This window comes from Ahaetulla prasina, chromosome 18 (assembly GCF_028640845.1).
Source record: "Ahaetulla prasina isolate Xishuangbanna chromosome 18, ASM2864084v1, whole genome shotgun sequence".
Lineage (NCBI taxonomy): Eukaryota > Metazoa > Chordata > Lepidosauria > Squamata > Colubridae > Ahaetulla > Ahaetulla prasina.
In genome coordinates this window covers 3,721,471-3,749,369 of record NC_080556.1, presented here as the reverse complement: position 1 = coordinate 3,749,369, position 27,899 = coordinate 3,721,471, and the positions used below count along the sequence as shown (strand labels likewise).

At 45.0% G+C, this 27,899-nt stretch overlaps 1 protein-coding gene and 1 long non-coding RNA gene across 2 annotated transcripts in view; both read left to right on the top strand.

The window, feature by feature from the left end:
• Positions 1–27,899, top strand: part of SKI (SKI proto-oncogene) — a 132,083-nt gene that overhangs the window by 41,764 nt on the left and 62,420 nt on the right. The window lies entirely within an intron of this gene.
• Positions 303–27,827, top strand: LOC131187086 (uncharacterized). Its single transcript, XR_009152487.1, has 3 exons — positions 303–1,698; positions 3,656–3,707; positions 27,539–27,827. It is a non-coding gene; the product is annotated as an uncharacterized LOC131187086 (long non-coding RNA).

Genomic DNA, 27,899 nt, shown 5'->3' with positions numbered 1-27,899 from the left:
AGATTAGATAGACAGATTAAATAGATAAGATTAGATAGATGGATGGACAGATAGTTAGATAGACAGACAGATAAACAGATAGGCAGACAGATAAGACAGACAGATGAGAGACAGAGAGTTTAGATAGATAAGATTAGATAGGTAGATGGATGGATGGATGGATGGATGGATGGATGGATGGACGGATGGACGGACAGATAGGCAGAGAGATACAACATAAAGATTTTTTTATTTTTTTTTTACATTTATATCCCGCCCTTCTCCGAAGATTCAGGGCGGCTTACATTGTGTAAGGCAATGATAGACAGATTAGATAGATAAGATTAGATAGATGGATGGATAGATAGACAGGCAGACAGACAGATTAGATAGATAAGATTAGATAGATGGATGGATAGATAGATAAACAGATAAACAGACAGGCAGATAGTTAAAACAGATGATAGACAGACCGATTAGATAGATACGATTAGATAGATAGATAGATAGATAGATAGATAGATAGATAGATAGATAGACAGGCAGACAGACAGACAGACAGATTAGATAGTTAAGATTAGATGGAAGATAGATAGATAGATAGATAGATAGATAGACAGACAGACAGACAGACAGACAGGCCGACAGACGGAGATTAGATAGATAAGATTAGATGGAATATAGATAGACAGACAGACGATAGCCAGACAGACAGATGAGATTAGATAGATAGATGATAGATAATTGGATAGACGATAGGCAGATAGATAGATATAGATAGATAGATAGATAGATAGATAGATAGATAGATAGATAGATAGATAGTAGAGTTTTCTCTGCACTATCCGTGAATCTTTGCGAGATTGAAATGCCATCTGGATCAAGAGGCTTTTTTTGTGTCTGTGTGGTTTCCCCCCCCCCCCTTTTTCCCCCTCCTTTTTGCAGTCCCTTAAGTGGAGCTAACTTCTTGAAAGCAGTGTCCTATTTTTAACGTCTTTATTGGCACCTAAATTATCACTGGGAGAATAAGTGCGGTAGCATTATACGTTGTCTAAGATCAAGCTCTCAGGCTGCTGCATCTGGTTTTGTTTTGTGTTGTGTGGTTTTTGGTATTGTGGGGCGGGGTGGTGGTGGTTGGGGAATGGAAGCCTGGACATGCCTGTTTCTGAGCAATAAACAGTGGGTGCAGATTCTCCCTCCTCCTCCTCCTCCTCCTCCTCCTCCTCCCTCCCCTTGGATTTCTGCAAAGTTTGAACCTGACGGGAGGAAAGAATTAAAACATCACATTGGAGGCTAAACCATTAATTTAATTACCCACAGAGCAGTGCTTGCTCGCTCTCTCTCTCTCTCTCTCTTCCCCCCCCCTTTCAAAATCCTTAAAAAGGCATTTCCTCCCATCTGTGTCCCAGCATCTTCTGGAAGTAGCTTGCAATTAAGGTCAAGCCTGAATGGGAATGCATTTTGTGACCACTCTGGTGCGGGGAGGGGAGTGGGTGGGATTCACTCCCTCCCACCCGGTGAATCCTAACCCTCGCTTTGAACCTCCTGGCTTTTAACAGCTCCACACACTCCATAAAACACTGCAGGCAGGCAGGCAGGCAGGCAGCCTCCCTCCTGTTCGTTCAGCTGAGCCGGTTGGACAAGGTGGGGCAGCCGCGAGGAAGTCTTTTATATTTTTTCAACCTGTGGCCGAAATCCTTGCCAATTCAGATAGGACAGGTAGGTTGTGCCTCCCATGGAGCAGCTCACAAAGGGGGCTGCCAGGTGGTGGAATCGGGCTCGAGTTGTTCCCACCTTCCAAAGGTTGGGAGAACTGGAACGAGGATGAGAATTTGGAATGGCTCAGGAATTCTGGGAGTTGGAGTCCGCAAGGGGCCATGGTTTCCCCACCGTGGCTTGAGAAACTTACCTTGGCTTAATTAATTCATTAACAGTTTCATGTCCTACCTGAATCCATCATACGGCTCGTTTTGAGGTGTGGTCTGTACTCTTCTTATTCATTTATTTATTTTTATTTTTGGGGGTTTTTAGGGAGGAGTAATTGAAGGAAAAAAGGGACGCGGTGGTTCAGGGGCTAAGTTGCTGAGCTTGTCGATCGAAAGGTCGGCAGTTCAGCGGTTCGAATCCCTAGCGCCGCGTAACGGGGTGAGCTCCCGTGACTTGTCCCAGCTTCTACCAACCTAGCAGTTCAAAAGCACGTAAGAAATACCAGTAGAAAAAATAGGGACCTCCTTTGGTGGGAAGGGAACAGCGTTCCGTGGGCCTTTGGCGTTGAGCCATGCTAGCTACACGACCATGGAGACGTCTTCGGACAGCGCTGGCTCTTCGGTTTTGAAACGGAGATGAGCACCGCCCCCTAGAGTCAGGAACGACTAGCATGCATGTTCGAGGGGAACCTTTACCTTTTAATTGAAGGAAAGCTGCTGTCCATTTAGGAAGCAACTCTCTCCTCCTAAGACAGGGGTCAGCAACCTGCAGCTCTGGAGCCGCATGTGGCCCTTTCGTTCCTCTGCTGCGGCTCCCTTTCACTCAAAATACCCGTCACAACCCCCAAATGTGCAACACCCGCCAGCACGCAATTTATTGAGCTTTTCAACCCCCAGTTGGCCAACCACGGATAAATCCAAGAAAAGAAAAGTTTTGGAAGAAAACGGAACGTTTAGTTCAACTACATATGCTAGTTCTGTGGCCACTCAAGAAATAGTCAGGCACGGGAAGGGTTTTGTGGCTCCCGGTGTTTGCTGTGGGAAACAGGTCCAAATGGCTCTTGGAGTGTTTAAGGTTGCAGACCCCTGTCCTAAGAGATTGGAGATTTTAGCGAGAAAAGAAACACAGGGCAGATTGCAAGCAAGTGACCCCGAAACCCCTCCTCTGCCACGGAGTGAGCTATTTTGACTTTTTACTCATGTGAAAGGAGCCTCGCTCTTGCCGAGACTTGCCCAAGGGCCGCTGAAACCCAGGAAGGTTCATCTCAGGCAACGCCAATGAGTTGCTGCTTGTGTTGTGTCTCCTCCCTTGACGAGGATGTCTGGGAAGGCTTGTGAAGGGTTTCTGTTTGAGACATGAGGCCAAGCTGACAACCGCCACCGCCTGGGTTGGGCAGCGGTGTCCGTTAGTGCATGTTGTGGGTTTTTTTCCCCTTTCCTGTTCAAGCCCATCGGAACCAGCCGTGGATTTCCAATATTTTTACCGCTGGTTCGCTCTGTGTGCGCCTTTGCTCGCTCACCTGCCTGTCATAGAACCGGGGCGGGTGAGCGGGCCCACACACGATTTCCGCTACCGGTTCGCCTGTACCGGTACGAACCGGCTGAAGACCATCTCTGAACCTTGAATGTGATGCCTGAGTTGGGGGCCTTGCCTTGTCCCGTATACAAGGGGAGGCCTGACGTAACTCACTTACTTAGCGGGATTTTAACGGGCTGATGGATGGCTCTGCCTTAGTCGCTCCCAGCTTAGTGCGAGTGGAGGGGTGAGGGTGGGGGTGTTACAGGTAGTCCTTGACCTGTGACCACAATCCAGCCCAACATTTCTGCAGTTGAGTGAGACATTGGTTAAGGTGAGTTTTGCCCCATGTTATGGCCTTCCTTGCCGTGGCTATTAAGCGAATCGCCGCGGCTGTTAAACGTTACTAACCTGGTTGTTAAGTGAATCGGGCTCCCCCCCATTTGCTTCACAGGAAGATGGCGAGAGTGGGATCACATGACCTTGGGACACAGCGACGGGCCTAAGTAAGAACCTAAGCAGGAAAGTTTTGATTACATGATCGTGGGGCTGCTGCAAAGGTTGTAACTCTGAAAAACGGTCGTAAGTTACTTTTTTCAGTGTCGTTGTAACTTTGAACGTTGACTAAATGAATTATTGTAAGTCGAGGACTACTTGGGTAGGGTAAGGTAGAGTAGAGTAGAGAGGAGTGGAATGGAATGGAATGGAATAAAAATACAGAATAGAATAGAATAGAATAGAATAGAATAGAATAGAATAGGAATAAAGAGTAGAGTAGAATAGAATAGAATAGAATAGAATAGAATAGAATAGAATAGGAATAAAGAGTGCAATAGAATAGAATAGAATAGAATAGAATAGAATAGAATAGAATGTACTTTTTTTAGAAATACAAGAACTTTGTCTTGCGTGTCTCTCTTTCAAAGCAAGAGTAATAATAATCATAATAATGATACCAATAAGAAGGGGTAGCAAAGAAGATTAGAGGGATAGTAACAACGCTACAGCCATACAACCTGGCTTGTATGTCTCAAACATAAGACCGTCCTGTGAGAATTAGCTGTTCAAATTATATTCAAATTACCTGTCCAATGGGTCAAGACACGGAAATTCCCAGAAATGGGCCTACCAAGCTTCAACCAACTCTTCCCCCTCTTCTGAACCTCCCTCTACAGCTGTCTTCATGGCTTCCCAAATCTTCCCACGCTCCCTTAGCGGATCCACCCCTTTTTCCTATTGCATTTAACGGAACTGCCATAAGCTTATGATGTGGGATGACTTTGATCTTTTTCTGCAGGGCTTCCCCTCCCCCCCCAGTTTTCTTAAATGTTTCTGCAGTGCGATGGTTGGTGGGGGATCAGTGGCTCAATAGACCCTGAAGACGCAGGGAAAGGAAGAATGGCTACCCAGGCCCATCCTTCCTCTGAAAATTTTGCTCTGGGATCAGAGCAAAATCTTGGTCGCCATGTTGGGATTCTAGAAAGAACGCAGAGAAGAGCAACAAAGAGGATTAGGGGAGGTGGAGGGGCTAAAACGTATAAAGAACGGTTGCTGGAACTGGATATGTCTAGTCTGATGAAAAGAAGGGCTAGGGGAGACAGGATAGCAGTCTTCCCATATCTCAGGGGCTGCCCCAAAGCAGAGGGAGCCAAATATTCTCCAAAGCACCTTGAGGGCAGGACAAGAAGCAATGGATGGAAACTGATCCAAGGAGAAAAGCAACTTCAAAATAAAGAGAAATTTCCTGACAATCCGTGGAACAACTTGCCTCCAGAAGTTGTGGATGCTCCAACACTGGAAGTTTTTAAGAAAAGATTGGATAACCATTTGTCTGAAATGGTATAGGGCCGTGATGGCGATCCTATAGCACGCGTGCCACAGATGGCACACAGAGCCATATTGGTGGGCACATGAGCTCAGCTCTGGTGCGCATGTGTACACTGGCCAACTGTTTTTTCGGCACTTCTGGGCCCACCGGAAGTCGCCAAATGGGCCATTTCCAGCCTCCGGAGGGTCTCCTGGGGCTGGGGAAGGCTGTTTTCGCCCTCCCCAAACTCCTAGAAAGACTCTGGAGACTCTTAGAAAGGCTCTGGAACCTGTGGAGAGCGACAAATGAACATACTGGGCCCACCAGACCATTGTGTGTCAAAAGCAGGGGTAGCACGGTGGGGCGGGGCACATAGAATTATGGGTGTGGGCACGTGTGCGCGCGACCCCCCCCCCGGTGCTCCTCCCGTTTTTGGCACACAATGGCAAAAAGGTTAGCCATCACTGGTCTAGGGCTTCCTGCCTGAGCAGAGGGTTTGGACTAGAAGACCTCCAAGGTCCCTTCCAACTCTTTCAGTCATTCTTATTCTATTCTATTCTATTCTATTCTATTCTATTCTATTCTATTCTATTCTATTCTATTCTATTCTACTCTACTCTACTCTACTCTACTCTACTCTACTCTACTCTACTCTACTCTACTCTACTCTTTCAGTATTCCTATTCTATTCTATTCTATTCTATTCTACTCTACTCTACTCTACTCTACTCTACTCTACTCTACTCTACTCTACTCTACTCTACTCTACTCTACTCTACTCTACTCTACTCTACTCTACTCTACTCTACTCTTAAAATAGACAGCCTTTTGCTTAGAGCCACTGCTGTAGATAGATGTTTACTAGTTGGTTAATCATGATGGTTCAGCAGCCTCAAGCTGGCAGCCCCAAAGGAATTGCTCCCGTATGTAGCTTTGCTACCGCTGGATGCAGATTCAAGTTCTTACCTGTGCCAGGTTAATTCGGACTTAGTGCTTGGCTAGCTATGAAAATCAGGAAGGAAGCTTGGCATGGAGGACTGTAATTAAAAAGGAAATACTTTAGGGATTAGCGTCGGGGGGGGGTATTGAACCAGAGGAATAGAGAATAATTGTGTTCACACATGTTTCTTTCCTGGAACCTGATTTGGTGTAGACCTGCAGGTTCATCGGCACGCTCGACTTAGTCAGTGATTAATTTTGTTTGGAGGTGGCTTGTTTTTGTGGCTTACCAAAACCCAAGTCAAGTAAGTTAGATAAATGTGGCTGTAGAACAAATCCGAGAGAAAAGGCAGTTATGAAGAGTCCGTCAACATCTTTGGTTAATCATCAAAGGAAACGACATCTTTAGTCCTCGGTCCTTAATTCTTCAATTAACAACTGTAAAGACTTAAATTAATTCTTAAATCCACGTTAAAACCCACCAGCCGTTTCAGGTAGACCGGACAGGAAAGTAGACTCCACTAGGATTACTGGAAAATGTATTTTAGTACTCAAGGTATAATAATAAAATCCTGAAAACCTGGTAGAATCTCCCCCCCTCCCACCTGTCTTATACCAAAAAGAGCCAAATTGAGTCATTTTTGACTTTCTCAGTCCCTTCTTCCTTCTGGTATTTACTTAAAGAACCATTACATGTCTTTTTCAAGGCCATCTTTATGCCTAGTATGACAGATAGGGTGTGTGTATATATATGTGTGTGTGTGTGTGTGTAGGTCTTTGGTTATTCGGGTTTTCTCCCACGTAAAATTGGAAGTGTCTTGGCGACGTTTCGACGAAGTCTCATTCGTCATCTTCAGGCTTCAGCTTCGTGCTTCTGGGAGCAAGAAGCACGAAGCTGAAACCTGAAGTTGACGAATGAGACCTAGCTCTTCTTTTGATTTTACCTTGTAGCTGAAAAACATGGATTGGCATCAAATTTGCAATTCATATTTATTGATAAGGCCGCCTACCCTTTTAAAATAACGTTTCTTTTAAATACGTTACTGCATCATGGGAATAGCGATAGCACTGAGAGAACTAAGGAGAAAGTTCCTGACTGCTAGAACAATGAATGAGTGGAACTGTGCTTGCCACTAGAAGTTGTGGGTGCTCCAACACTAGAGGTGTTCAAGAAGAGATTGGACAACCATTTGTCTGAAATGGTCTAGGGCTTCCTGCCTGAGCAGAGGGGTTGGACTAGAAGACCTCCAAGGTCCCTTCCAACTCTGTCATTCTGTTCTGGTTCTGGTTCTGATTCTGTTCTGTTCTTAAATGGAAAAGGCAGATTTTCTGCATGAGAAATCAGCTGTTCAGGACTTCGGTTTTTCGTAGAGCAGAGCTTCCACACACTCAAAATTTCCAAATTATGAATAACAAAAGGGAATGGGATGTTGCTTTTAGGCATATTTTTAAAACACACACACACACACACACACACACACACACACACACACACACACACCCCAGTTGCTTGCAGTCTCCGGGGAAAGTGAAATCTTGCTCATCATGAGTTTTGTTTCCAGGATGTGGCAGGTTGGCAGGTTGTCATTTTTTCCTCCCCCACTTCTGTGAGTCAGTACATGCATAAATGTATAGTGTTCGCCTTAACTGCGACCTCTCTCTCTCTCCTTTCTTTCTAGACACTGTTCCTAATTTCACTCCCATCTGCTACATCTCTTTTTATATGTACTTGTTAGTTTTAGTTGGCTTCATTAGATCCCAATACTGTCGGCGTATCCTTGCAAGATGTGTTCCGGATTTGGTTTTATTTATTTATTATTATTATTTTGTTCCAAAGGCAACTGGACTTTCTTTGTTTTTTTTTCACTTGAAGACGTTTCGCTTCTCAGCCAGGAAGCTTCTTCAGTTCTGAATGAATGGTGGGGAATGGATCAGTCCGTCAGAACTTCAGCCAGAACCGAAGAAGCTTCTTGGATGAGAAGCGAAACCAGTGATGGTATTCAGCCGGTTCGTACCGATTCAGGCAAACCAGTAGCAGAGAGTTCGTACCTATTCAGGCGAACTGGTAGCAGAGAGTTCGTACCTAGTCAGGCAAATCGGTAGCCGAGAGTTCGTACCGATTCAGGCAAACCGGTAGCAGAGAGTTCGTATCGATTCAGGCAAACCAGTAGCAGAGAGTTCGTACCGATTCAGGCGAACTGGTAGCAGCCCACCCAGACTGGCCTAAAGAGGTCCTATTCAGCCATATTTTTGAGGCCGGACACATGCGCGGAAGGCGCGCGTGCAAGCAAAGCACATGCGTGGAAGGCTGGGCGTATGTGCTTAAGGCGCACAGGCGGGGCGAATCAGTGGTAAGATTATGGGAATTCCACCACTGAGTGAAACATCTTCCAGGAAAAGAAGAAACATTTTCAAAGAAAAAACTAGAAAGTTCCAGTTGCCTCTTGAAAAAGCACCTTTGGGACAACCGTGACCTGGATGACGGAGAATCTCCATAGAGGTCTTCAAGGAATAAACAAGAAAGTCTAGTTGTCTTTTGAAAAAGAAAAACAACAACACACCTTTGTGACAACCATGTCTTGGATGACTTGAGGCTCTCCGTAGACATCCTTGCAAGTTGTTGGATCGCCAGTGTTGATGGTCAGGACTGGACATTGGACAGAAAATCCAAATATTGCTATCTAGCGGTTATATCACTCGGTAGCCCTGACCTGCTAATGCTAACCAAAGGGAAAATTCTTCTCTGTAGTTTTTTGAGACCATCGCATCATAATTCATGACTCATTTGGAGGTGTTTTAAGATTAGGGATGGTGGGCTTTTCCTTGCAAAGGCATTCCTTTCCAGACCGGAGAATTTCAGCCATGTCTTTTCAGGGATGAGAAAATACTCGTAATGGAATCTTTCAGAAAGTTGGGTTGGATGGATTCTGATCCTGCAATCCCTTAAAAGTAGTCCCTACCTCGATCCTCGATGCTCTTCCTCACTTTCAGCTTCTTATTCTCCTGTCGTCTTTCAAATTAAATCATTTCAAATTAAATTCAAATCAAATTAAGCATTTGGGGGCGGTGGGGGGGGGGAGAAGGAAGAGGGGGAAAAAAGGCTTGTTTTTGATTCAGGATTATGCCCCCCCAAATTTTACATAGTTGAAGCGGTTGGGGTTCCCCCCCCTTTTGCAAACAGTTTTCCTCAGGGGGGGGGAGGGGCATTTTTGCAATTCCAAATGGTGGGAATTTGATTTCCCTGTGTGGCCCTTTGAAAGAGGATTATGTGGGGATGTGTCCACACGTGATGGGCCTGCGTGCGTCTCTGGTATTGCATCCGTGCTAGGTAGGATGTTTTATACGGAGTCTAGCCACAAGTGGGAGATGAATAGCAGTAGGTGGATGGAAGTGAGAAGGACATAATTAGAAATTGTGGCAGCTACTGAAGGTAAAGTTTCCTTTCGCACATATGTGCTAGTCGTTCCCCTCTCTAGGGGGCGGTGCTCACCTCCATTTCCAAGCCGAAGAGCCAGCGCTGCCCGAAGACGTCTCCATGGTCATGTGGCCGGCGTGACTCAACGCCAAAGGCACACGGAATGCCATTACCGTCCCACCAAAGATGGTCCCTATTTTTGTACTTGAATGTTTTTTACATGCTTTCGAACCGCTAGGTTGGCAGAAGCTGGGACAAGTCACGGGAGCTCACCCCGTTACGCAGCGCTAACGCTAGGGGTTCGAACTGCTGAACTGCTGACCTTTCGATCGACAAGCCAAAAAAAAAAGGCAGCCTTTTTAAGAAGACAAAAAGAGAGAAGAGTAGACATTTATGACAATCAACCAAGCCGCAAAACCTTTGTGTTGTTCTTCCCGAAGATAAAAATTCTGAAATTCTGAAACTTTGACTTGAAAGGCAGAGAAACAATCCACATTGTTTGAACAAGGGATAACTAGGAGTTTTAAATAGATTACCACCTAGAAGACCTTCCCTTGTTCCTTATCGGTTCCTTATTTGGTTATTTTTAAAACTCTTAATTCCAAGACCCATTGAGCTGAGTTTAAGCCACCCACACTCAGAAGGACATAATTCAGCTAGGCACATATACAGGTAATCCTCGACTTAACGACAATTCGTTTCGTGACCGTTCGAAGTTGCAACGGCACGGACAAAACTGACTTACGACCTGTTTTCACACTTAAAGACTGTTGCAACTTCCCCATGGTCACGTGATCGAAATTCAGATGCTTGGCAACTGACTCATATTTATGACGGCGGCAGCATCCCAGGGTCGTGTGATTCCCCTTTTGCGACCTTCGGACAAGCAAAGTCGACGGGGTGGGGAACCAGATTCACTTAACACCCGGTTTGCTAACTTAACAAGTGCAGTGATTCAATTACCAACAGTGGCAAGAAAGGTGGTAAAATGGGGGGCAAAACTCATTTAACCAGTGTCTCACTTAACAACAGAAATGTTGGGCTCAATTGTGGTCGTAAGTCGAGGACTACTAGGTTCATTTGCTATGGCAAAATCACTCCATTCTTGGAGGTTTTTAAAAAAGAGAAAAGAGATTAGACAGCATTTTGTCCAGAATGGTATAGTGTTTCCTACTGATGCAGCTGGACTAGAAGATCTCCAAAGTCCCTTCCAAACATTGGTGGGATTCAGCCGGTTCGCACCTATTCGGGAGAACCGGTTGTCAATTTCCTAAGCAGTTCATAGAACCGGTTGTTGGAAGAAATCTTACTTTGTTTTTTTTCCACTTTACTAATCCTGTAAGGAAGGCAACATTCTGGTGGTGTTTCTAGCCTAATCCTTATTGCCCTGCTTACAGAAACTGCCTCTATGGTTAACCCTTATTACATTGTAACAGCTAAAGTGAAGCGCCCATCGACCTGAGTGACGTTGAGTTGACCATGCCCATACGGTCACATGACCACTGAGCCACGCCCACCCAGCTGGTCAAGGTTGTTACATTATTTGAATCCCACCACTTGCTTCCAATCCTATTATTCTATGTTCTTAAATGAAGCTGCAGGTGAGGCAGAGGGTTGAACTGAGAATTACTAAACTCTTTTGGCTTCCTCCCTAAATGGACTTCTGGCAAAAGGAATTAAAGCCAGAACTTTTCAGCAGGCAGATTCTTAATCTTATCAAAAAGTAAAAGTCTTGGCAAGGAAGCTACATTTTTTTTCACCTGGTCAACATTAGTAGGGCGGCTTACGTTCTGCAGGAAGTGAAGAGAAAGAGGACAAAAACACCATTTGAAGACCAAATCATTGGCTGCGGCCAGAAATTAAAATGAATTTGGCAGGCGCCCTCCTAAAATGTCCTAGAGACTTCGTCCGGCTGTCTTCAGAAGAAAAAAAATTGCCCGCGAAACTTTTAATTAATAAGGTGTCCCTCCCCCCACCCGCACACCTCGCTGTGAACTTATTTATTATACTGACCTGCGCATTTAAAATCAGTAAACAATTTCCTGTGTTTTTAATAAGAATCTTGGAAGGGTATTTAGGCTCTTTGGCACTGTTTTGATTTAGTGCAAGGACTTGAATTATATAAGCTGGGGCAGGAAAGTAGTATACAGCCAGCCCTTCTGTTAAACAGATGTTTGGATGATGTCAAGAAAAGTAAAACAAACAAACAAGCTACAGGAAGAAATTTGAGGGGAGGGAAGGAGGGAAGGACCCCCCGTTTCAGTTACCTAAGTAGAAATCTGCAAAACTCAACTTTTTCGGACCGAAGACCTTTACTTTATTTTATTTATGCATCTATTTTGTTTGTCAAACGTGTACGAGATAACAGGTATGAATATAAACATGAATATAAACACAGGAAATGGATACAAATAAATGGGGACAGTAGGACGAGGACGGTAGGCACGCTGGTGCGCTTATGCACGCCCCTTGCAGATCTCTTAGGAATGGGGTGAGGTCAACAGTAGACAAACTAAGGTTAAAATTATGGGGGCAACAACAGAGTCAGGTAGAGCATTCCAGGCATTGACCACTTGGTTGCTGAAGTCGTATTTCCTGCAGTCGAGTTTGGAGCGGTTTACCTTGAGTTTGTATCTATTGTGTGCTCGTGTATTATTGCGGTTGAAATAGTCACTGACGGGTAAGGAGGTTGTAGCGGATAATTTTGTGTACTACGCTTAGGTCAGACCGTAGGCGGCGTAGTTCTAAGTTGTCCAAGCCCAAAATGTTAAGCCTGGTGGTAGAAGGGATTCTGTTGCGAGCAGAGGAGCGGAGGACTCTTCTCGTGAAATGCCTCTGGACTCGCTCAATTGTATTAAGGTCCGAGACACAGTGCGGATTCCAGGCAGACGAGCTGTATTCAAGAACTGGTCTAGCAAAGGTTTTGTATGCCCTAGTTTGCAGTACAGTATTACCAGAGAAGAAGCTTCGCAAGATTAAGTTAACTAAAGATTTTAAGATTGATTTGAAAAAATAATTTACGGAAAATAATTTTTTTGAAGAAAGTTCCAGACCTGATGTATCATAATTTTGTCGGAAGCCATTGGCCCTAGGCTCCAAGGGAGATTCTTTGGAAAGGCAGAGTCAAGTCTACCTTATCTGCCCCCCCCCCACTTTCCCTCCCTCCCTCCACCCTTTATCCTTCTTGCCCTTTCCCCCTGCAAGCATCCCCGAAAAAGGCAAAGGGGGGAGGGCACCATTAGCAAAGGGGGCTCAAAGCATTTGGGTGTAACTGCCTTCCTTGATTGCTCCAAGACAGAAGCTGAGACCTGTTTTGGGGCTGTAAAGGCCCAGTTTTCCCTTCCTCCCCTGCCGAGGGGAGAAGGGACTTGGGGTGGGGTGGGGGGTCAGGCAGACGAAAGTTTATGGCTTGTTGGTATGTTTGTGCCCTGCCGGAGGAAGAAAGAGGGGGGGGAGACACACAATTTCACCGGGTTGTAAATCACTCCTCTGTCTAGTGTCTCTGGGGTGAAAAAAAAAAATGGGTGGAGGGCTTCGTCCTGGGTGGGAGAAGAATAGGCCATTAACTTTCATTTAAAAAACAACAACAACATGGCTGCTTCAGGGGAGAGAGAGAGAGAGAGAAAATGAATGGGGATGGCTGATATGTTTTTTTTTTTGCACTGACTCAGAAAGGAATGCGCTTGCTGGCAAAGGAGAAATCGGTTTTTCCTGCGCCCTGAACTGAGGTGACACATTGGAAAAGGATTTGTTCTTTTCCACACACACCCCCAAAAAACCCAACATTCCGATCAATGAAAGCCTTCACGGTGGATGGAAGGAAGTGCAGAGAAGGGGTTTGAGAGGTGGGTGGGCGGCCTTGTGGAGTCTTCCAATGAAATTGTTCGACGGGGTTTCGTTTCCCCCATCCTTCTTCAACCTGGTGTTCTCCAGATGTCTTTGCCCGTCGCACTCCCCAACCCCCCCACAAAAAAACCCCCCTATCCTACCCCACACCGTTGATCATGTTGGCTGAGACTTACCGGAAGCGGAAATCCAGCACAGCTGGAAGAGACTGGTGTTGGATCAGGTGCCCTTCTGGGTGTCTGAACGTTTGAGCTCTTCCCCTAATTTCAGTGGTGGCGAGAATTCATTTCCAGCATCGCGGCGTCTTTTTACGTTTTTTATAGGTTGCAACCCTGCTTACATTTATACATATGAAATTGATATACCGCATTCTTCCCATTCTGCAAAAATCCTTCCTTCCTTCCTTCCTTCCTTCCTTCCTTCCTTCCTTCCTTCCTTCCTTCCTTCCTTCCTTCCTTCCTTCCTTCCTTCCTTCCTTCCTTCCTTCCTTCCTTCCTTTCTTTCTTTCTTTCTTCCTTCCTTCCCTCCCTCCCTCCCTCCCCTTCCTTCCTTCCTTCCTTTCTTTCTGCCCTCCCTCCCACTCTTTCCTTCTTTCCTCCCTCCCTCCCTCCCTCCCTCCCTCTCTCTCTCTCTCTCTCTCTCTTTCTTTCTGTCTTTCTTTTTCTTCTTTCTTTCTTCCTTTCTCCCTCTCTCGTCCTTCTCTCCCATGCATGAAATCAGAAAGTTAGACTCTGAAGCCTATTGAATTTAGAAGGGCTAGAGATTGTGTCTATAAAAGTTGACAGGCCTTTTCTAGCTTCCTTTTAGTATTAACACCCCTTAACACCCGTGTGCCGTATTTCCATATGAGAAAAAGCTCTGGCAAAGAGAAATGAGGAAATTGTAATGTCTAGTCAGGGTCCATCTTAGATGCCCTTAATTCCTCTTAAACCATTTTGTGCTTCATCGTATACTTCTATTTTCCTGACTATAAATTGTTTTTATTAGTCTCCCTCAGGGGTGAAATCTTCTTATCTTCTCAACCGGTTCGGAAGTGCGCATCAAGTGCGGGCGTGGACCCTCTGGGCATGCGCAAACCCTTCTGCGCATGTGCAGAGGGTAAAAAAATAAGGTTACTTCCTGGTTAAAACCAGGAAGTAACGACGACTGGGCAGGTGGGCAGAGCCTCGCACCACCATTGCTACTGGTTCTCCGAACCACCGGCTGCCATCGCTACCAATTTGGCTGAACCGGGAGCATTTCGCCCCTGGAATGGAAGGAACGCATCCATTTAAAGAGACTTTAAGGCTTTAAAAAAATTGATGCGATGGCTTATACCCTGTTTATGGTCCCAGGCGAATGGCTGTGCAGAAACAGTGGATAGCATTAAGGTTAACTTTTTTGAACTTTTACCTGGCTAGAGACCCACCTATCCAAGGGGAGGAAGGGAGGGGATATCTTTTGACTGAGTTGGGTTTATCTGGGTGCCCTCAATTCAAACTAACGGCCTGTTTTGGAAGAGTTGACCAGTCAATCAATAACCAACCCAATAGCAACCCTCTTAGCAACTCGCTCATCTAGCTTTTTTTTATAAGGTCGGTTGGCTCTTCTATCTAAAGGTGGGTTTCCCATCGCTTCCCACCTAGCAAACTTTTTTTTAAAAAAAAACACCCCAACAACTTCCCACTGTCGCTGGAAGGTGTGTTTGTGTGAGACGGGGTGGGGGGGAGTTCTCCCCTTCCCCAGGGGGCTGCAGTTCAACTTCACAGCACCCCTCCCCTCCCCAACCAGGGATGGATGAGCCTAGCGAGATTGTAATGGTGGTGGTGGTGGGGGGGGAATATTTGCAAGGGTCCCTCCTTATGCAGCTCTTTGGGGGAGGGGGGGAAACTGCTACTAAAAGGGCAGGCGGTGCTTTGTTTCCAAGCTCAAGGCGGTCTCCCTGCTTTCCGTTGGCCAATCCCATCTCAGATATTGCTTTGTGCGCACCAGATGAGAAGGGGGGGTGGTAGTTGGATAGGGCAGCTGGATGGAGGAGGGGGGGGGGTGCAGAGCGAGCCAGAGCAAGTTCCTGGTTTTATGGTGGAAGGTTGTAAAAACCCGCAATCCACATTTTTTTTTCTTTTTAAAAAAAGAGGAGGAATGGCAAGGATAGCGCTCCAGACGCCTTTCTCCCCCATCCCCTGAGATGTCTCATAATTGGTGGGGGGGGGGTCAAAAGTTCACACCGTCCAGCTAAATCCTTCCATTTTTTGTTTTGTTTTTTGGGGGGTAAAAACCCTTCTCCAAAAACAAGAAAAAGAAAATAGTACGAGATTCAGCTCTGTGTGTCCTGGCTGGGGGGAAGCGACAAGACTTGCAAGCTAGTCTTGATTTCACTGCCCTCCGTGAGTGGAGGCCAGATGCAGGAAAAAGGTCTACGTGGATTAGAAATCCCCCCCCCCCCCGTAGCACAAAGCTTTATTTATACCCTCACACACATTTTTCAGGTGAACATTAGAAACCAGGGCCGGGTTGGCCGGAGTTGCCAACTCATCCTTTTATAAAAAGAACCGAGTTAGCAATTTCAACCTTTGGGTGAGTTTTTTTTTTCTTCCTCTCCTTCCCTCCCTCCCAGCTCTCTCTCTGCACAGCTGCTAATGTAGAACAAGACAATTCAGGCTATTGACAATGTGTCTGGGGCCCCTGCCCTCTCCAAATAAATTCCCAAAAAAAAAAAAAGACAAGACACTGGGTATTGCCAATCCTTGGGAAATGTTTAGTTTGCAGAGTTGGAAAAGGCCAAAGACCAACCAAAGGCAGCGTGGAGTTCTCAAAAATATTAATAATAATTCCCGCACAGAACCTGGCAACCTTTTTTCCCAGTTGAGATGTTCGCAAAATCAAAGTTAAGTCACCAATCTCTGTTTTCTTTTTTATTTGTTTATTATGATTGTTTGTCGCAGAATCGGCCACATGTTTGGACCGGATTTGGTGTTTGTATGCAATTGTTGTGACTATTTATTGTCGTTCCTAATAAATCGTCAATGAATTATTGCAGGTAGTCTTCAACTCTACAGCAATTCATTTAGTGACCGTTCAAAATTACGGCGGCACTGAAAAATAAACCGGCTTTCACACTTAACGACCGTTGCGGCATCCCCATGGTCACATGATCAAAATTCAGATGCTCGGCAACTGACTCATATTTATGACGGGGTGTGTGTGTGTGTGTGTGTGTGTGTGTGTGTGTGTGTGTGTGTGTGGTGATCCTCTTTTGCGACCTTCTGATGAGCAAAGTCAATGGGGAAGCCAGATTCAGTAACATAAGAAAGATCGTAAGAGGGGACAGAACCCGCTCAACAACTGTCTCACTTAGCAACAGAAATGTTGGGCTCATAATTTTGAGGATGACCTGTATTTATATAAATATAGCCCTCTTATTCTCCAGCTATGTTGGCTGTATAGAACAACTGCTGTTCCTAGATACAGGAGCGGCCAAAATTGTGGAAACCTTTTGGGAAAAGTGTATTTTTGAGATTTGATGGCTAAGAACACCGCTTTTTTGGGGGGAAGTTTCAAGATAATCCTCTTCCACTGCTGGAATGGCCTGGGAATAGCCCAGACCTTCACCCCATTGAAAATCTCTGGAGCCGACTAAAGAAACTTGTTAGTCAGAAGCGACCCAGCAATAAAACCCAATTAATAGAAGCCATCCTTCAATCTTGGTTTCACATGATAACAGCTGCAGAACTCAAAGACTTGGTTCACTCCATGGGAAGACGTTGTAAGGCCGTCATTCACGCTAAAGGTTACCCAACTGAGGATTAACTGACATGGGGATCATTTTTGTATATCTCGTTTTTTTCTATGGGGATCATTTTTGTATCTCTCGGTTTTTCTACCTGTTTCACTTTTCTTCATGCTGTAACTGCTATTCTAATAGCAAATCCTTCATCAAACCTCTTGCATTACATTCTTGATTAAATTATCTTTCCATTGATATATAATTTTATGGTACTACTGCAAAAACAACAACAACAACAGTGGTGTTATTAGCTAGTTTTAGAAAATACACTTTCCCCAAAAGGTTTCCACAATTTTGGCCACTACTGTAGTATTCCCAGGCTGGCTAAGAATCCTGGGAACTGTAGTCCTCTCAACCCTCTCAGAGGCTGCCCTTTAAAATGGTGTGACAGTTTCCCTAAGAGTGGCTGGAGCAAACGTCCATTGACAGCCTAAATTTGGGCCTCCGTCTCTCTTTGCAAAAAAAAAAAAAAAAAAAAGGCAGGTTTCCAGTGGTGTCTTTTTCTGGAATGCGCAGCTGCACATCTGGACTTCATTATTGCAGGCCTCCATCCTAATTGCCTAGAGAGCCACCTTGGATTTTCATCCCGTAAATGTTTGCAACACACACAAAATCCCGTTGCCAGGCAATCTTTATTAAGAGAGACTGTTTATAAGGCTTTGTGCCTTATAAAAGAGCTTCTTGGAAGGCCAAGTTAAAAAAAAATACCAAAAAACAAAAACAAAAAACACTCCCAGATCAATCTCCAGTTTCTAAGAACGGGAGTTTAAAACAAGCAGATGATAACCCGTTGCATTAGACTTTAATCTTTCAAACTGCCGCACCTCTTTTTTCTCGATTTCAGTCTTTTTGCCGGAAAGAAAGGTGGGGTTGCGGAAAGGCCGAATAACCTTAAATTTTCACCTGAAAAAGGGGCTTTAAAAATACACCCATATTGCCCTGTTTCCAGAGGCTTTCAACACCATAGTAGTAGAGTTGCCAGATTTGGGTCTTCTTTTGAATCTTTGTAAATTGCCCCGCGAGACATTTTTTTTCCTGCAAGATCAAAATCCTTTTTGGTTAAAAACAAAAAAAAACAAAGACGAATCTCTTTTATCTTTTTTTTTTTTTAAAAAAAAGGAAAAACAAAATTTCGCAAATAAATGTGACTGGCTTTAGTTATATAAGAGGGGAGTGAACTGCTGGGGTTCTGAATTAAGCTGCAGAAACGAAGATGGATTCCATTAAAAGTTAGACCCTTTTAAAAGATGAAAAAATTCTGATTTTTCCTCCCCCCCCCCCCCTTTTTTTTTTTTTTTTTGCAAAAGGGCTGATGAAAACAATTCTACGATAATCTCCCTCTGTTTTCCTTACCCTCCATCCCGAAAGAGTACAAGGGTTTAAAAAACCTGCTTTGTTCCTAGCAGAGGTCTCTGTAACTTTTTTTAAAAAAATATATATTTTCCAGCTTGTTGCATCAACTCTGGAAATTGATAGTTTATTTTGTCTACTGCTATTTATTGCACAAACTGATACTCCACCTTTCTTCTCCCCCCTCCCTTTAATGGGCCAAGATAGCTGATTCTAGACACGTTTTTCAAGCTGATATTTTAATCCTGTTAATCTTTAGCAGCACAAAGGTAACTCAGGTACAAGTGGGGGAAGGGGAGGGGGGAAAAAAAAGGCTGTGGATTGCGGTCAAAATTCACACCAGGATTTCCAGGCGCGTCGGATTCAGACCTCAACTGGACCGCAAAAATCCACGCTTTACCTAAAAAGAAGGAATCTTGGCCCCAAGGCTCAGGTAGATTTTTCTGGGCCCTTTCGTTGTGGCTGCCGGGTGGCGGGGAAATTTTTTTTTTTTACTGCGATGTCCTGTAGAGGAAAACAAACACTTTTCTATGAAAGAATCTTTTTTTCTGCTTCTGCCATGGGATTGCCAGCAGGCCTTTCCATATTCTTCCTGTGGCTAAGGACATTTTTGCCCACCTTAGGTTGGCCGCTGCAGTCTTGAGGTTTTTAGCGCAAGTTGGGTAGAAAGGCATCTCCCTTAAGGAGATAAATTTTGGGGCTCGGTTGTGGTCGTAAGTTGAGGACTACCAGTGTAGACTCTATAAGTGAACCACTCCACGCTCAAAGGGACACCCCCAATTTCGCACACTATAAGAGACCTCAAAACTATTAAAATTGCAGCTGAGTTGCTCATTTATTCCTCTTAATCCCCACCAAGGATTTAAGGCATCTTAACTCCCTATTACCTCTCTTATCCGTTTTCCTCCGCTTCTGAAGTCAAAATTACAGGCGGTCCTCGACTTAACGGCCACAACTGAGCCCCAAAATTTATGTTTTTCAGCGTGACTCTTCCACAGTAGTGGGTTTCAAATCCCGGCACTATTGGGAGCGTGTGGCGCTTCTGCCTATGCGCAGAAGGTTCTTGATGTTTTTGAAGAGGTCTGGGCAGGTGGGCGGAGCCTCCCGTCGCTACCGGTTCACCCGAACCGGTAGCAACCCACCACTGCTCTTCCACCCCAATAAACCCCATGCAAGTTTTTTTTCCCACCCTGGGAACATTTGCCACCTTTTTGACCTGGGGTTCCTTCGCATTTTTAGAGAAGTCACCTTTCCAGTCTTGTTGTTCTCCCCGCCCCACCCCACTGCACCCCGTCTTCTCTTTATTAAGCAGGGTGCTTTCCACCCTGTTTGCCGAGCCTTTAGCAAAACAGGAAAAGGAAGAGGGCTGGCTGGCTGGCTCCCTTTACATTGTGTCAGTCACAACCGTCTGCCGGAAACCGCAGAAACCCCTGCCTTAATCTCTCCCATTTAGACCTCCAGTCACAACATGGACCGCCTGGGTTCTCCTCCTCCTCCTCCTCCTCCTTGCCCAAGAGACGACATCTTCCCGTCCCATCGACTGTTTCCTTCCTTCCTTCCTTCTCTCTGCCGCCGATGGGCACTTTCCTTTCTTGCTTGGTCGGGCTCTCCCCCCCCCCCACCAAACCCCCCCCACCCCACCCCACCCTTCGAGTGCTTGGCTGGAGAAGCTTGGCAAGAAGTCCCTTGGCTTTGCGAGAAAGAGGTCCTTTGAGGTCAAAGCAGAAGTACATTAGCATGGGCTTGGCTAGGCGGGGGATAACATGAAGGCATCGAGCTCAAGTTGGCATCGGGCCTCCTGGCCTCCATTTAATGAGAAACTCCCTTCTGCGGTTTTTTGCTTCTCAGGGTAACTTGTGGGAAACGTTTCCTCCAGGTTTCAACTGCCCCAGCATTTTTTTTTTCCCTTCCCCGTTCTTGTTTTCGTTTGCTCCAGGTGTGCGTTCTTGCCTCTTCCAGAGACACCAGGTGAGCTTAGGTGGGGAAGGATTGTGGGCTTCCAGGTGTGCCTATCTTTGGGGGCCTCCTCCCCCCACCCGCTTCCTCCCAGAAGAGGGCACGGCTGGGCAGAGAGTCTAGGTGTGGCCCTGGCTTGAGAGCGAGAAACACCTGAACAATGAAAGTCTATACACCGCCTGTGGTTACGCGGCCTATATATGCAAGCCAGGATGAAGCAAGGGGCCGTATTTGGGCAACGTCTCTGCTGCTGTGGCTGCCAGCTCTCCCACGTTTTAGCAGGGCAAAAGGCACCCCAAAAATGCAGGGGTCTCCAACCGTGGCAACTTCCACGACTTGTGGACTTCAGCTCCCAGAATTCCTCAGCCGGCGGGGCAGAAGGCATCCCGAAGAAGCAGGGGTCATCAACCTTAGCATCTTCACAACGGGTGGGCTTCAGTTCCCAGAATCCCTCAGCCGTCATGGCTGCCTGAGGAATTCTGGGAATTGAAGCCCACACGTCGGTAAAGGTGCCAAGGTCGGAGACCCAAGCCGAAGAGGGACGGTGGAAAAGCTGTCCTCAAACTCCCAAATCCTTCTTTTTTTTTAAAAAAAAAAGGGAAAAAAAGAAAAGAAAAAGGAAACAAAGGCTCTTTAAGAGAGTGCGAATTGATTGATACCTTTTGCCGTTTGAGTGTCTTGGCACAGCTCTTAACCTCCACGGTGACACTTGATTTGTGGAGAGGCTCTTGAGCAAAATTGTTATTATTTAATGATTCATGACACACAATAAGGAGCTTTCCAGAGTGCTAATGGACCGGTTCCTGCCCCCCACCCCCCACCCCAGGGAGAGTACAGTCTAGAGTTTCGCACAAAGGAGTCGGGCACCATTGGAGAGGGTGAGAACGAGGCACACAAAACCAGCAATAAATGGGTTTAGGATGGACAAGTGTGCTATTTCTCCCCCCACCCTTTCTTTGGGGTCTGTAGCATCAGAGCGTAATCCGCACGACCAGAGGATGCTCCTAATTACAAGGTGCCAACCTTTATAGCACCCCCTTTCCAATGTTCCAATGTTCCAATTCATGTCCATGCCTCCTTCCAAACGCTCTTCCTTCCATTCATTTTAAGGCGCTTTCTGTAACGCCCACCAAAAAACTCAAAAGACATCCATAAAGTCCTCGCTTTCGAGTTTAATACTTAATAAGGAGCAATATAATTTCTTCACCAATGGACCATCTGTTCGAGTCGATATCTGATCTCGTTCTGTTAGCTCTTTGTTAAAACCGTGCACTTTGGCGTCTTTCTCACGACAAAATTGTATCCGCGCATGAGGCCACCGTGCGATATCTATCCCCTGACTTTCTAAGTTCCAGTTTTGTTTTTAATGCCCGTTTGTCATTCAGTATGTCCTTATATTTTACATTCCCCCCCCCATATTAATAACGTTAGGATCAGTGATGGGTTTCAATTTTATTTATTACTGGTTCTTGGTGGGCGTGGCTTGGTGGGCGTGGCAGGGGAAAGATCCTGTAAAATCTCCATTCCCAGCCCACTCCAGGGGAAGGATACTGCAAAATCCCCATTCCCTCCCTACTCTGGGGCCAGCCAAAGGTGGTATTTGCCGGTTCTCCGAACTACTCAAACTTTCCACTACCAGTTCTCTGAACTGCTCAAAATCCTCCGCTACCAGTTCTCCAGAACCTGCTGGACTTCACCCCTGCAGCAATCCAAGGGAAGCCTTTGACCTGTTCTGCCTCCTCAAAAACCCATACCCCCTTCCCCGCCCGACAAAACCAAACAGGCTTTCGGGAACTGTATAATTCTACCAACGCTCTATTATTATTTTTTAAGCCTGTCCCGCCAACGTCGCATCAGGGTAGACATCCCATCTACAGACTCGGGCCAAAAGAAAAAGCCGATTGCAAGGGACTAGAGCACAATGTCTCAACCAATTTTAAGCTCTTGTGGATTGCAACTGGGGAATTCTGGGGAGTCGAAATCCACACGGCTTAAATTGAGAACCGCTTAAGCAAGCCAACTTTTTGTGGCTCAAGCCAGGACTCTTCCTGGAAAGGGAACAGTGCGTGTCAGGAACTTCCCACGTGGTTTGGGGCTTGAGAGACATCTCGTCACGCCAGCCTATTTGTTTTGTTGGGGGCCGGAGGGATGGTTTTATGACTGTATGGATTTTTTTTTTTTAATGGGCAAAGCCAGCCGCCAGGAATCTGTATGACGTCGGCGGTATAGAAATATTGCAAAAGAAAATAAGCGAGCTGTGATGCAAATGGCCCTCTCTCACGGCTAAGCTGGATTGCGTTGGCTTCTGGGCAGCACACTGGTCTACTCAGGAGTAACAGACTTCCAAGGAGCATTTCTCTGCTTCTGAAGTCTTTTGGACTGTCAGTTTGTCCTGGTCTCCCGAAACTTGGAAGATATACTTGAGAACCAATTGGAACCCTAAACTGGATTTGTTGAGTTGTTCTCTGCCAGTCCTGTTGGTTTCTTCTAGGCTTTGAGACCCCCCCACTCTTTGGAGGCTTTGAAGATGGGCCCTTTTCACCCTGTAGTACTAGAGGGATTCCTTGTTTTAATGTGCCACAACGATAGGGCTCCCGAGAACGTATAAAATCAAAGGGGAAACAATCGCCTGGGGTAAACCTCAAAAGAATTGAAGCATGCTTTTTACAGGCGGATAAACACACAGATTTCTCTATTTGTGCATCCGGTGGCACGCCAGAAAGCCACCAGATCTGGGCTGTAACCATCTGGATGACCACCAGAGAGCAGCGAAGAGTAAAGGGTACGCCGTCTCTTGGCTGCCACCTAGTGGTGGCCCTTACTAGCTGTGGTGATGAATCCCCTGTGTGAAAAAGAATTTGTATGTAAATATCTCCCATTTAGTTTAAAGTTGCGGGGATTGAGAAACACTGAAATATCTACCTACCTACCACCTACCTACCTACCTATCATCTATTTATCTACCTACCTATCATCTATCTACCTACCTATCATCTACCTACCTACCTACCTACCGTGTTTCCCCAAAAAGACCCTGTCTTTATATTTTTTGGAACCCTGAAATGTTTTTGGCCTTATTGATATGTGCTCAAAAGCCTGATTGGGCTTATTATCAGAGGAGGTCTTATTTTGGTGGAAACAGGGTATCTATCTATCTATCTATCTATCTATCTATCTATCTATCTATCTATCTATCTATCTATCTATCTATCTATCTATCTATCTCTATATCTATCTATCTATCTATCTATCTATCTATCTATCTATCTATCTCTATATCTATCTATCTTATCTGTATCTGTCTGTCTGTCTGTCTGTCTGTCTGTCTGTCTGTCTATCTATCTATCTATCTATCTATCTATCTATCTATCTATCTATCTATCTATCTATCTATCTATCTATCTATCTATCTTATCTGTATCTGTCTGTCTGTCTGTCTATCTATCTATCTATCTATCTATCTATCTATCTATCTATCTATCTATCTAGGGCAGTGATTGTCAAAATAGTTTGGTATTATCTATCTATCTATCTATCTATCTATCTATCTATCTATCTATCTATCTATCTATCTCTATCTATCTATCTGTATCTGTATCTGTCTGTCTGTCTGTCTGTCTGTCTTTCTGTCTATCTATCTATCTATCTATCTATCTATCTATCTATCTATCTATCTATCTATCTATCTATCTATCTATCTATCTATCTCTCCAGGGCAGTGATTTTCAAAATGGTTTGGTATTATCTATCTATCTATCTATCTATCTATCTATCTATCTATCTATCTATCTATCTATCTATCTATCTATCTATCTATCTATCATCCATTTTATCTATCTGCCTGCCTACCTGCCTACCTACCGCTATTTCATTTGCACTTATTTATGACTTGTACTGCAGGTGAGAAATTGTTTGCAGAGTTCCATTTATTTGGGGCAATGCTCCCAAAGCACTCTTCCTCCCAGGTGTGAGACTGAATTAAGGTTGGGTCTTCAGGTATCTTTCCCTCAACACTCCCCCCCCCCCACAAAACAAGCAAGCATTTCTAAAGCGACTTGAGCTTCTGGTTGCTGATGACCACTGAATTCTACTGGGGGTGGGGAGAACAACACCAAACAACCCTATTTATATTCAAAAACATGTGGCTCCATCTGAATCCTCTAGCTGAAGACTCTGCTAATGGTTCTCCTTGGCCCTGCCTGCGCTCCACCCCCTCCCAGGTACACAAAACTCAGCTAGGTGATTTACCTGGTAGGAATTTTTGCTTAGCTTTGCAAATAAACAGAGCCCTGGGTCCTATGATTTGTAAAAAACACCTCAAACAATGCCGGCCCCCTGCTTAATACACATAATTAAATGGCCTTAACAGCGGAAGGGGGACTGAGTGATTTCCTCTCTCTTGTCTTTAACTGTTGCTGTTTGTGAACAAAATTCACCAGCCCTGGTCTTCTTTTTTTTTCATTTTTCTTTTTTCAATGAAGTCTGACATTATCTTGCTTGGGCAACCCCAAGCAAACATGGGATCCCCAAGGCCAGCCTTGTTACCAAGTGTGATAGTGGCATTCCTTCTCTTTTTCAGCGTAGTAGAATTGTTTTTAAACAAAAAGGTTCAAGGGAAATGCAATCAGGAGGGATAAAAATAGACCCAAGAAGATGGTGTGCCCAAAATGGAAAGGGATTATTCCGAGGCTAAAGATAACGAAACTGGGTATGACGAAGAGAAAGGACCAAGACTGGTGACGTGATAGCAGTCTTCTTCCAGAACTTGAGTGGCTGTTACAGAGAAGAGGGGGTCTGACTTATACTCCAAAGCGGCGCTCATCTGCGAGAAAATGTTGGCGGCCCGCAGAAAAAATTATTTGCATTTTTGATATTGCCCTAAATCAGGGGTCTTCAAACTACGGCTCCTGGGCTGGATACGTGCAATGAACGTTTGTCTTGCTGCCGAGAGTCTCCCCACTTTGGGGTCTTTTTGTGCGGGTCACAAGGGGGCAGAAATTCCGACCTGGGGTCTGCTTTGACCTCAGTGAAGGCTGGAGGGAAGTGTCGCTGGTGGCAAAGAGCCGGGAGGGCCTCGTTCCAGTGGGGCTGCATCATGGCTTGGAACCGGCTGACCATCTCAGCCCGCTGAGCCTCCAGGCGCCGGTACCTGGCCTTGTACTCCCGCAGGTCTTCCCTCTGCTTGGCAAGCCTATGCTCCTAGTCCTCAGTGAGGTGCTTCTGCTGAGCCTCCTTCTCGGTCAGATCCAATTTGAACTGAGATGTTTTGCCAACTCTTTCTCCTGGTGGCTGCTTAGCTCCAACAACTGCTTCCTGTTGGGGCTTTAAGGAGCCGGAGCAGGCAGGCGAGGAGTGGCTGGGAGGGGAGGGGCGAGTTCCGCTGTTGTTGTTGTTGTTGTTGTTGTTGTTATTTAAACCTTCTCTGTGGGGGCTTCTTCCCTCTGGAATGAGCTGCCTCCGAGGATATGTCAACTTCCTGATCTCCGGACCTTTCGCCGCGAGCTAAAGACCTTTCTATTTCATCGTGCAGGGCTGGCTTAATGAAGTTTTTTATTGGGGTTTTATTATAGTCTTATATTCCTTCAGCCTTTAATTTAAGTAGTTTTTTTAAAAAAAATTTAACTTCTCTGAGTTGTGCTTTTACCCTGGCTGTAAACTGCCCTGAGTCCTTCAGGAGAAGGGCGATATATAAATTAAATTAAACAAACAAACAAACAAACAAACAAACCCAGAGCCCCTCCAATGCCGGTTTCAACGCCTGGGAGCTTCCCATCCATTCGCGTCTCGTCCTGCCCCCATTTTCCCCGTCCGATGCTTTCATCCAAACTCCTGCCATTGTAAAACGCATGTCCTCTACCCAAAGTTCAGGAGGTCACAACCTTCTTTGCGTGCTCTCTCCTCTTTTTTACGGCTTTTTCTGGGGGGGGGGAGAGGCTGTTTTCAGGATCTCGCATTTCATTACCGCCCTCCAGACGGGCCCTGTGTTCTCTCTCCTTTTTTTAAATTTTTTTTTCTTTTACAACCCTCCCTGGTCCAGTGGTTAAATACCTCTCATCAGCCTTCTGACGTGTTTGTTGGTTACTTAAGCAAGAGAAGCGGTTTGTTTGCCCATGTGGGTCGTGGTGGCTCAGGCTGTAAGATAGCCTGTTATTAAAACACAGCAGCCTGCAATTACTGCAGGTTCTAGTCCCACCAGGCCCAAGGTCGACTCAGCCTTCCATCCTTTATAAGGTAGGTAAAATGAGGACCCAGATTGTTGGGGGGGCAATAAGTTGACTTTGTAAATATACACATAGAATGAGACTATTGCCTTACGTACTGTAAGCCGCCCTGAGTCTTCGGAGAAGGGCGGGATATAAACGTAAATAAAAAAAAAATGTGCTTCAGAACAGTCGCTGATAAAGCTAAACATTGGAAGTGCCACCAGATACCGTGATCTTACTATCATATGTGGTGGACCTGTGGAGAAGCAAAGAACAAAATTATTTATTTTATTGGACAGAAATAAAGATGTGGTTGGAAAAGACGATAAAACAACGTATTATGTTTAAGCCACAAATATTTTGCTCGGGGATCTTGCCTGAAACTTATAACAAAGCAAATATATATTTAATTATTCATGTATTAACAGCAGCTAGAACTGTATTTGCACAATATTGGAAAAGTGGAGAGATTCCTACTGAAGAGAAGGTGATTAGGAAAAATATTAGAATGTGCAGAAAGGAATAGACTAACACTAGCAATTAAGGAGAAAGAACAAAGTGATTATTGTATAATATGGGAAGCATTTTACCAATGGTTAGAGAATAAAAAAATGTTCCCGAAAAAAAAAATGTTGCAAAAAAGGACTTTGGGTTTGTGCGGAGTATTTTTGTATCTTGCCCATCCAATGGACTGAAGCTATTTGATATCCCATTTTTTTTAAAAATATTAAAAGAGTAGACATTACATATCCTGGCCATAGCAATCTTAGAAACTACCAGATCCACCTAGTAAGGGATTGCTTTCATCAAGCCAATTTAGGATTGAAATAAATTCTGCAATAGCAGAAGTTTTTAAGAACTCTTGTTGCTTAATATAATTCCTGGGAATTTTGCAACCTCTAAAATTGCTGTAACATGGGTTAAGTTTTTAAAACGATGTCCTTGAGAGAACCCAAAAAAACTCAACTTTTTTTTTCTTTCTCTTTCTTCCCCCTTTCTTTTTCGGCTCCATCCGATGTTATCCCTCTCTCTTTGGACTGATGGATCTCACACAGGTAAGTGCCATTATTATTACTGACTGAAGCCTGCACTGTGTTTATTTGACTCCTGTCTTTCTTGATCCGCATATTTTGTCCTTCCGTTGGAAAATGTCTTTCGGCAGGTTGCGGTCTCATTGGTCCCTACCGATGCTTATTCTGTTGGGCGAAATCGACTAAACAAACCCATCCCTCTGCTTTTTTATGACAGTTAATCTGAGCAATTTGGCTCAAAAACAGCAATTGGACAATCCTGATGAATAAATTGTGATTCAAGTCATCGAATTGCCAATTTCTGTTAACTAACATGGCTCTCCAGGGCAGTGATTGTCAAAATGGGTTGGCCCTGCCCATATAGATAAATCTATATCTTTATATC